Below are 10,319 nucleotides of genomic sequence, written 5' to 3'. Positions count from 1 at the left end.
TGCTTGCCACACAAACCTAATGTTCTGAGTTCTATCTCTGGAACCCCAAGTAGAAGAAGAGAACAACTCTCAAAGTTGTTGTCTGAACTTAACATATGTACATCTGCAATCTTATACATACATACAGTTGAAAAACAAACAAAACAACAACAAAAAATTCTCACAAAGAAAACATATCCAGATAGCTTTGGTGACTTATAACAAGTGTGTTAGAAATAAATATTTCTGAAAATAAAGGAAAGTACAATTTCCACCTCATTCTACAGGGCAAGTATTTTTATAATACCAATGCCTACAAAAACTCCAACAGAATGAATTAATATTCCCATATGAGTAAAGATAAAAAAAATCTTTTAAAATTAGTAAATTGAGTCTAATACCATTATTCTATGTAATGAGGGAGGATATACCTATATACAAAAGACTAATCTAGCATTAAAAATCAATGTTAATAGCATAAAAAGAATCCTCTCTAAAGAGGCCAAAATGTATATATGACAAAGTTCAACTAACTTCATGATAAATATCCTCAACAAATTAATAATATAAAGGACTGTTCTTAACCTAATACATACCTTAGGGTTTCTGGAATATACAACTGCAGCCATACAAGGAAAAACTTGTTTGGATATTAAGGAAATGCTCTAAATCTTTGCTGTCTAGCTGTACTTTTTAATCATATACAAAAGCTTATGGAACTGAATACTTTAGTATTTTCTTTATTGTTATGCCAATTTAACTTTATAAAACTGTAAAATCTATAATCAGCATGATACAAGTTGAGGTTGGGATATTGGTTAAGACAAATTTAATATTGAATTGGTAATTTACTAACATCATGGTAATTGTTATAGCCAATTGTTTCTGCTTGTATATGTTTAAAATATAATAAAATTTATATTTATGCAACCTGATAAGATGGAACAAACAATACTGAGTTGAGGAGAGAACTAAAACACCTATTTAGTTGCTCTCACAGTCTTTCTCCATCTCCTTTAAGACACACACTTCCTGAAGCTTCTGGGTTCCTTACAGATATTCCCTTGGGTGGTTATGGCATTTGATCGCAACATTTCAGAACAAGAATTTCTGTCACAGCGATGAAGTTCACAATCCACGGTGACCAAAATGGAAAGGGGTGAAGCTGAGGACAATGTTTTGATTTCCAGTGTTCTGTCAATTATGCTGTAATGCCCTTTGGGTGCCAAGCCCTGGTCAAGGTTGGACCTAAGCCAAATTACGCAGTAGATGAAAATTCTCTGTATCATTGCCCCAATCCTTAATTGCCCTCATGGGAGATCTTTCCCCTCACCTGACCTCTTTGACATTTTAGCTCAGCTTTATATCATTGCCCCTCAAACACACACACAATTTTAAGTACACTTTGAGGGTCAACCTTCCCTCACTTTACCCTATACTCTATTTCCCTTCCATTGTACCTTCCCTAGATGATTAGTACCTTCTCTCTAAAATCTGGTTAAAAATAGCTTTAGAAGTTTCTTTTTCTATTTATGTGTGTTTTGATATGTGTACACATGTTTGTTTGTGTTTCTGTGAGTGTAGGTTGACCTGTTTATGCATTCCTGTGAAGTATAGAATAGTGTTGAGGCCCTACAAACTGGAGTTATAGATATTCTTGAGCCACCTAATGTGGATGCTGAGATTCGTGATTGGAAAACAAGTGTTCTTAATGGCTGAGCCATCTCTCTGGCCCTTTGGTTATAAATATTTAATGAAATATGTGTTTTAAAGGGTTACTAGATTAATACTAATTTAATAAGTATTAATTTTATAAGGGACATTTTAATTTTATAAGGAACATTTACTATTTGTAATAGAAAGTAATAAAAGAGCTGGATGCTCTTCTGGTAAAGCTTTAAGACTGCTAAAAGTTGATAAGCAGAAAAAGTTAAAGGACCTTCTATAGCTTTTCATAATAAATTCAGTGCAATACATTAGGCTAAATTTTTGACCCAAGATATCATGAATAAATACTGAGGAAGGTAAGTGATCTCCAGGACAATAAGTCAAATTTCAATATATTCATGGGCCAAAGTAATTCTTCACTGAATAGTAAAAAAAGAAGCATTGTAGTGAATCAGATATTAATGTATTATATAGGCTTAATCAGGCAACAATGGCAGAAGGGTGTGAGAATTTGTCTATGCAGACAATTTTCTATTTTATATGAGAACCATAGGCCATTTTTAACATTCCACTGTGTCTTGGTGATTAAGAACAGTTTTGTGCACTTGTTGCTCTTGGAAAGGAACTGAGTTTGATTCTCAGCACCCACATGATGGCTCATGATTATCTGAGACTCCTATTTTAGTTTGGACTTCTCTTTCTGACCTTTGCAGCAACTAGATATGCTCATGGTATACATACTATACATACATATACACAAAATATAATACACACATACATTCAGCCAAAACATGTATACACATAAATATAAGTAAATAACTTTAGTATTGTGTAGTTGAGTTGAAGTAGGTATTTTTCTATGGAAATCTCTCTCCCAGTGCTAGTAGAATCTGTCATTTAAATGTTTTTAAACACTTAATTGGCATCATTGGTTGCTTATACATAGATATTCAGAGTATCAGTATTATAAAAAGGTAAATTATATAAGATGGTTGGAATTTGTAGCTCTTAAGAAAAGTTAGTAGTGAAAACAGGTCAACACTAATGCATCCAGGGAACATTTGGAGATTACCAGCAAGTTCAGTTCCCTGGAGAAAAGTGAATGGGGTAGGTCTGATAGATAAGACTTGTAAGAGATGCTCATCAACTTTAATAGACCAGGAGAGCTTAGTTTAGGCTGCTGGAGGAAAAAGAGCTTCTGTCTTACCCAGTTCTATGGCCTGCAAGCTTCAGTAACAGCTTAAATGTCAAATTATGATCAAGAGCACAATGCCATTATGAATGCTACAAATGTAACCAGCTGGTTTCTGAATGGATTTAAGATCTGCTTCCCAGGAAGAAATTCATGACTGGTGGTGTAAATTTGACTAAGAACACATTTTCGGTAAGCTCATAGCCCTTGAGTCTTTGAGTTCACTACTATTACCCTGTTAAATCGATGTAGTGCAAAATTTTCTTTAAATTCGTATTTATATACCCATAAATTCATGAAGTTCTCATCGCCTCAGAGAAATTTTATGAAGTTTTTAACAGTGGTCAATGATGAAACTCACAACTGGTCAAAGTGCAAAAAATTAGCATCTATGGAGTGCTAAGCCGTAAACAGGGTTAATCACCTTGTACCCTAAGACTTTACATTGTGGCAGAGGGTAAAAATTGTATAAGATTTGGAGGTTGAAGAGGACCAAAGGGAAGCAGTTTCTTCCAGACATGATAGGGCCATTGTTCTCATGAATTCCCAGCTGCTCTGGTTGCTTGCACTGGTACAATATTAAGCCAATCAACATTCTAGCATACCAAGGGGAAGGACTTAGAGTCTCCTTCATCTCTAGCTAAAGAGCTATTGATAATTGGTGGCTTCAGGGGGAAAGAGAGTCAGATTTTTTTAGATTTGTGCCCTTCTCACAAGTTAATATCTTGTAAATTTGCCAACGCACCCTTGAGTGTATGAGAAACACATAGTAGGCTTACTATGTTGTTTTTTTTTTTTTCCAAGAGGACGTAAAGTTGGAAGGAAATAGGATATGGATCGAAGAGGAGGCAAGAATGAAGTTCAAGTATGAAAATCTCAAATAATTAATAAAATATAGTAACAAAAGACAGAGCATATGATCTACCTTTGCACTTGGTGCTATAAGAGCCACTTTTGATATTGAGCAGAAGAATGATAATGACATGGTTCACATTTTACACAATTGCTGAGTTTAGATTTTAAAAGTTGTATAAATGAGCAGAGAACAGCTGTAAAAACTAATAGAGATCAGTTCTAATATCTATAACTAAGTAAGAAAAGAAGACCAAAAAAAAAAAAAATCCTTATATATCCTATAGCACATCCCTAAATCTAGAAAGATTTTCCCCCCCCATGGGAAGAAAAGTCTTTCTTCTTCCTCAATCTGAATTTAGCATTACTGAACATATAAGATTTGTGATAAATATGCCTAAAGATTTGTGGTGAATGAATGAATGAAAAAAATAAATGAATGAATGATGGGGAATTAGAGCCAATTTGAATTGTAAAGCACCTATTAACAGCATGCCTAGAATAAACATTATCCATATCGCAAACATTTAATTATTGAAAAGAATAGTTTTAATTACCTCTGTGCTCAGAAGCCACAGGCAATTTTCATTAGCAAATATCTGACATAGATTTTTCTGATAGACAAAAGTTCTCTGTCCAAGAGTTGCTTCCAGTAAAGGTATGAAATGAACTCTCCTTCCTTAAATAGTTATTAAAAAAATGCTTTGCCGGGCAGTGGTGGCACATGCCTGTAATCCCAGCACTCTGGGAGGCAGAGGCAGGCAGATTTCTGAGTTCAAGGCCAGCCTGGTCTACAGAGTCAGTTCCAGGACAGCCAGGGCTATAAAAGAAACCCTGTCTCAAAAAAAACAAATCCAAAAGAACAAAAACAAAAAAAAAAAGAAAAGAAAATGCTTGCAAACAACATACAATTTTGAGTTAATATTCTCTAAACATGGCCTGTGGCTAACAGATGAAAGCAATGGTCTTCTAAGTCTTCTACCCACAGTCTTCCTTGCTTTTCTCAACTACCTACACCACTCCCAGACTATCCTGCTTATTTATAAACAGAAAAGTGTATTTCTGTTTAAAAATTTTCATTGTTTACCAAGTTAAGAACAATCTTCTCTGTCTTAAAACCTATAGCCATTGCTCAAATTCAAGACAAAACAGTCATTGACAGAAGTCTAGTAAAGAGATCAACTTTAAAGAGAAGTTGACAGGGTTCTGATGGGAACTGAGTATAATTATAGACCTATACAATCTCGATGTCATCTTTAGAAAAATGGAAGAGTAGCAGTTCCTACCAAGACCTTGAGAGGATTTATTGTGATAATAAATATATGCCCTGCTAAGCCATAAAATCTATGACAGCAAGAATCAAATGTATACCACTGCATGTAGAACTTTGTCGCATTTGCAGCATACACATGTGTTCACTGTCTTCCTGAGATTTTCTGAAGCCTGAAATAGCAGTCATTCTTCTTATGAAGCTCACCTTTATAATAAAAATCTACATATTAATACATATTTGAATTTTTATATTGGTAAATGCTATGTTAAAGAGACAAATACAGAGTATATGGGAAGGGCTGATGTGGACATTGAAGGTCTGAGGAAGTTACAAATCAACTCACATCCAAATATTTGGAAACAGAAGTCATGCAAAGCTAAGGAAAGTAAGGAACTTGAAGGCAATGAGCCTCAAGGTAGACATTTCCAAAATATGAAAATGACTAACAATGCTAGGCCATTCCAACCCAGTGATTGGCACAATATGACATTAGATGCCAGGAATCTTTTGTTGAGGAAAAAAAATGAAATTTTATGTTTCATGTTCAGTGTAATAGGACACTTCTGGAAACTTAGTGGAAGGATGACTACAGTTCACTGTGTAGTAAGTGAAGCGGACATGATGAGAATTGATGAAGGAATCAGGCTGGGACAGGACGGAATCAGATTATAATCTAAATTCAAGATCAGAGTGCCTTGGATATTTTTCTGACAGAGTGGAAATGAAAAGAAAGTACTACACTTGGGATGTAGCTTCGAGAGGCATAGATGAATGAAAGACATGAAGAATGGCTCCATCCTAGGCCACTGTTTGTTACTTATGGTCCCTCCACACCTTGACCTTCATGAATCTTCTATGCAAATAATAATTAGCACTATTGGTTTATGCTGTGTTAGTATGAATACCCTAAACTATAATAGTTTTTTCCTTGTGATTTAAAAAAAGAAATTTAAATGTTTCCATGAATCTTCTAAAATACTTTGAGATCTTAAAACACTGTACTTAATAAATAGGTTGATCCTGGCTCTATTGTTAAAATAAGAGTAGAAATCTTAGTAGACACAATTGAAAATAATAAACCCCAAAGCACAATAGATAACCCACTATTATTATAATTTTATATCTTGAGTAATCCCTGTGCATCTGAATTTATATACTTTTATTTATATTGCTTCTTAAATTCCTTACTTACTAAGCCCAGCCATTCTTCAATGTCCAAACAAACAAACAAACAAACAAAAAAACCCCAGCTCTTTCATTACAAATATTTCTTAAGTCTTCAACTTGTCTTACTCCTTCTCTTCTCTGTCTCCAAAGTTCATTCTGGTATCTGTCTCACAGTTCTAATTAGATGCTTTTCACTTATGTTAATGTATACACTTCTTTGATGTTCAGTAATGTTATACCATGGCTCTATCTCTTTCTGTGCCTAGACAAGTATCTTACTTAGAGTGAAGCCCCAATTAATATTTATTGACCTTAATATCCAAGAAAACACTCTGTCAGCCAATTATTCTCACCAAAGCCTATTAAGGCAAGATGGGTCCTCAGTATTCTTGCCTAGACTGTGCCGTGGGATCACTGTGAGGCTATCTATTAAGCAGAAAAATGCTAAGAGTAATGCCAACTGCAACTCCCCATTTCATGAAGGATGCTGCCAGGACTCTAAATAACAGCTTCATGGAGAATTCATCCAGTACCATCTGGAGCACAGACAGAGCCTTGCATCTCCTTGACCCCCAAAGTCAAAAGTCGAGAGCCTTGGCTGAATGGAGACTTTAGTTAATGATGACTACAATCAAAATAGTTGAAAGATATGGCTTTGATGTCACATAGAGAGGAAATTAGATCCTGTATACATCATGTTTAACTTACTCATTTAAATCACACTCAATTGAAAATTTGTTAGAAAGTACTGTGCATAAAACCCTGAAAATACACGTAAACAAGAAAGTTCCATACTTTCTCAATGGGAATTTTCATTCTTTTTTTTTAATTAGATATTTTCTTTATTTACATTTCAAGTGTTATCCCCTTTCCTGGTTTCCCCTTTGAAAAAACCCTAACCCATACCCCGTGCTTACCAATCCACCCACTCCCACGTCCCTGTCCTGGCATCCCCTATACTGGGTCATCGAGCTTTCTCAAGGCCAAGGCCCTCTCCTCCCTTTGATGTCCAACAAGGTCATCCTCTGCTACATATGCAGCTAGAAAGGGGTAGAAGAAAAAGAAAATGTGAAGATGTCTGCGTTTCCAATAAGGAAAAAAGACATCATGACCTCCTTCCTAGATAGTGTCTGCCATCTTGGATGAATTATTCTATACTCTTTAACTTTAGTAATTGCCTGGGGGATATCTCTGCTAGGATTGCTAGATAGTTTCACTACTTAGTAAACACAGAAATTCTTATATTATTCAATACATTTTAATTACTAAATTTTTAATTAAATTCATGTGTTGCATTTTAATTTGCAAGCTTTTGTTTTGAAGAAGGAAAGTTAATATCACAATAAATTAATAAATAACTATAATTGAAATCATTAATTCAGGAACTCATGAAATGTATTTATTATGGGCTAACAAAGAACAATTAATTTTGGTTATGTACACTGTTAGTTCTTAAGGGGTGGCTATGTTTCCTCTCTGAGAACATTTAGCAGTGTCTGCAGATTTTCTTGTCTGCCTGTTAAATTGCTGGCACTTTCTTAGGAATGACACTTTCTCCTGGAAGATCTTGCTTGGCACCTTTCTTAACCAACATTGTTCTTTTTGTACCCGTGAATTCATAGCAGCAGTGGTTGGCTACACAGGACCTGGACAAGACCAAACCTATCAACCTCCTATCACATGGAGGGTGGAGGAGCTTACCAGACTACATTCCTGACTGACGAACATTAATTGGGCTCAGTAAGTTATGAACAACAATAACATCAACAACAGCATGAAGTTGGAAGAGGACTCAGGGAAGTAGTTTTGGAAGAACTTGTAGGGAGAGAGTGGTGGGGGAATACAATCAAAATATATTGTGTACAAGTATGAGATTCTTAAAGAATAAATAAATACTGTATTTAAAAATAATCAAGGCTCACCTGGAAAACATAAAGAAAGAAATTATAATATTGTAGGTCAGATGTATTTTAATAAAAAGAGTGGTATTGTGGATTGGAAGATGTGATACAGGAGTCCCAGCTTTACTCTCTAGATGATCAGCATATTGGTGTGAAGAAGGGATTGTCAAAGGAGGTATCTTAGCCAGTGCTCTATTGGTGTGAAGAAAACACCATAACTACTTCTGCAAGGACACGTATGTTTGCTGACTTTAAAACGTTTATTCTCTTAAAAAATCAATTGCTTTTTATGGATCTATACGAAGTTCTTAATGGTTCCTTGACAGTGGAATATTATGGAATTTTGCAATTATAGAAAAATGTTACCTTTACCTAAGAAACAGTATCTACCTATGTGTACAGTTGACTGACAAAATTTTCTACCATCCAGGACCCTAATTGCCGAAATATGCTACCTCATATTATAGGATCTCCAAAAAACAAAGAGAAAGATACACACACACACACACACACACACACACACACACGCACACGCACACGCACGCGCACGCGCACGCGCACGCGCACGCACACGCACACGCACACGCGCGCGCGCGCGCGCGCGCGCACACACACACACACACACACACACACACACACGCACGCACATGCACACGCAGACACACACGTGCACACACACACAAATATACATACACAAATGGCTTTCTATGGCTCAAAACACATTATTACAGCCTATCTGAAGGTAACTTGATATAATTGCCAAAGAATTAATTAGTGGTAAGAAAAATCCTCTAAGTGATGAAAAATACTTAGCAGTTCCATTTAGCTTGCTTTAGTCCAACTCTAAGCAAGGAATGGCAAGCATCTGCTACTCCACATACACTTACACTTTTGAAGGACTTGGTTTTGTAGTAGTAGCAGTTGAACCCAAACTCCTCTTCCTCATCAGTGTTCCCTCACTGTTTGACATGTAGATCCCAGAGTCTCCTGACTCTTTACCATGTACAGGCGTCTCTTGTTTCTCAAGTTTATGTTCCTTTATTATGAAATTCTCTGTCGATTTCCTCCTTGTTAGATTCTGCATTTGCACTTTCAAAACCAAAGCCTCAAATTTCATTGTACCATCTCCATGGATACCAAATCTTCCCTTGATACCTCAATGACTCCCCATCCCCATGTCCTGTCTTGGAGCAGAAGGAATCCCTGGAACTAATTGACTCTCGGTATTATTTCTGAGTTGCCTGTTTTCTGGTTTGGCCTTGGGACTTTGTGTGCTTCAACTCCCCTGTGCTCTTGGCTGTCTACTGCTTTCTGGCCGGTAGGGGGCAGTGGCCTGGCTGGAAAAGGACTCCTCCCAATGGGTGCTGGAGCAGGTAAGTATAGTCCGAGATGGTTTATACTGCTTGTACTATGGTTGAACTTTTTCTCAAAGGGTCTGAGGGCTTGATCAATCTTGGGCTAGCTGTGGTTTTACAGATCTTGTGTTCTGGGTGAAGGCAGAACCAACCAAATACATTCCTCTGGAATAACATACCACTATTTGATGCTTCTGTTTCCAAAGCATGTCAAAGAAGCTCCCAGCAACACCAATAGCACCAAACTGATGCCCAGCTGATTTACTTGGACTAAACTGACTGTATGCTGGCATCCTGCTGAAAGGTCTGTAGGAACTCACTGATTGAAATGATAAACCTATTGAAGACTGAACGATAACTGGGCAAAGAATATTGTGGTTTCAGTGGCTCATAGACAGAGGTCTTTAGTATCAGTCCCCTGGAATATAATATATTCAAAGACTTCATCTGGAGGCAGTTGGATGATTTGTTGGTCTATCTGCTCTACTGAAGGGTAGAACTTTGGCGAGGCTACCATGGAGTTCTCAGTGTCAATGGTGTCGAAGATGCCCTCGTAGAGGATCTCCGCCTTGGAGATGAAGCTGATCTTTCTGTCAGTGTAAGGAATGTTCCAGCTCATGGCACCGCCTTTGCCCGCACTTGCCCTCAGGCAGATCTCTTGCTGAATCTGCCCCTCCCCACACCCACCAGTTCAATCCATCTGTGCCACACAGCAGCCAATGGGAATGGCTGATCAGCCAATGGAGAACCAATGGGGCACTGGCTGATCAAACTCTACTACCCTCCCCCAACTTCCAGCTCCTCGTCCTCTTTTAAATCTTGATGGAATTTTATATATATACTATGGCTTCAAGTTTTGTGTTTTTATGGGATTTCTGGGTCTGTAAACATGTGAGCCTCTGCATTTATGTGTGTTTCTCGTCCTTTTTCTT

General features: G+C 36.9%; 1 pseudogene; it reads right to left on the bottom strand.

Annotated features, from left to right (window-relative positions):
- Window positions 1-8,841: 8,841 nt before the first annotated feature.
- Window positions 8,842-10,006, bottom strand: LOC127687890 (protein LSM14 homolog A-like; annotated as a pseudogene).
- Between the last annotated feature and the right edge of the window lie 313 nt (window positions 10,007-10,319).

Source organism: Apodemus sylvaticus, chromosome 6 (genome assembly GCF_947179515.1).
Source record: "Apodemus sylvaticus chromosome 6, mApoSyl1.1, whole genome shotgun sequence".
Classification (NCBI taxonomy): domain Eukaryota; kingdom Metazoa; phylum Chordata; class Mammalia; order Rodentia; family Muridae; genus Apodemus; species Apodemus sylvaticus.
This window is presented reverse-complemented; position numbering and strand designations above follow the sequence as displayed.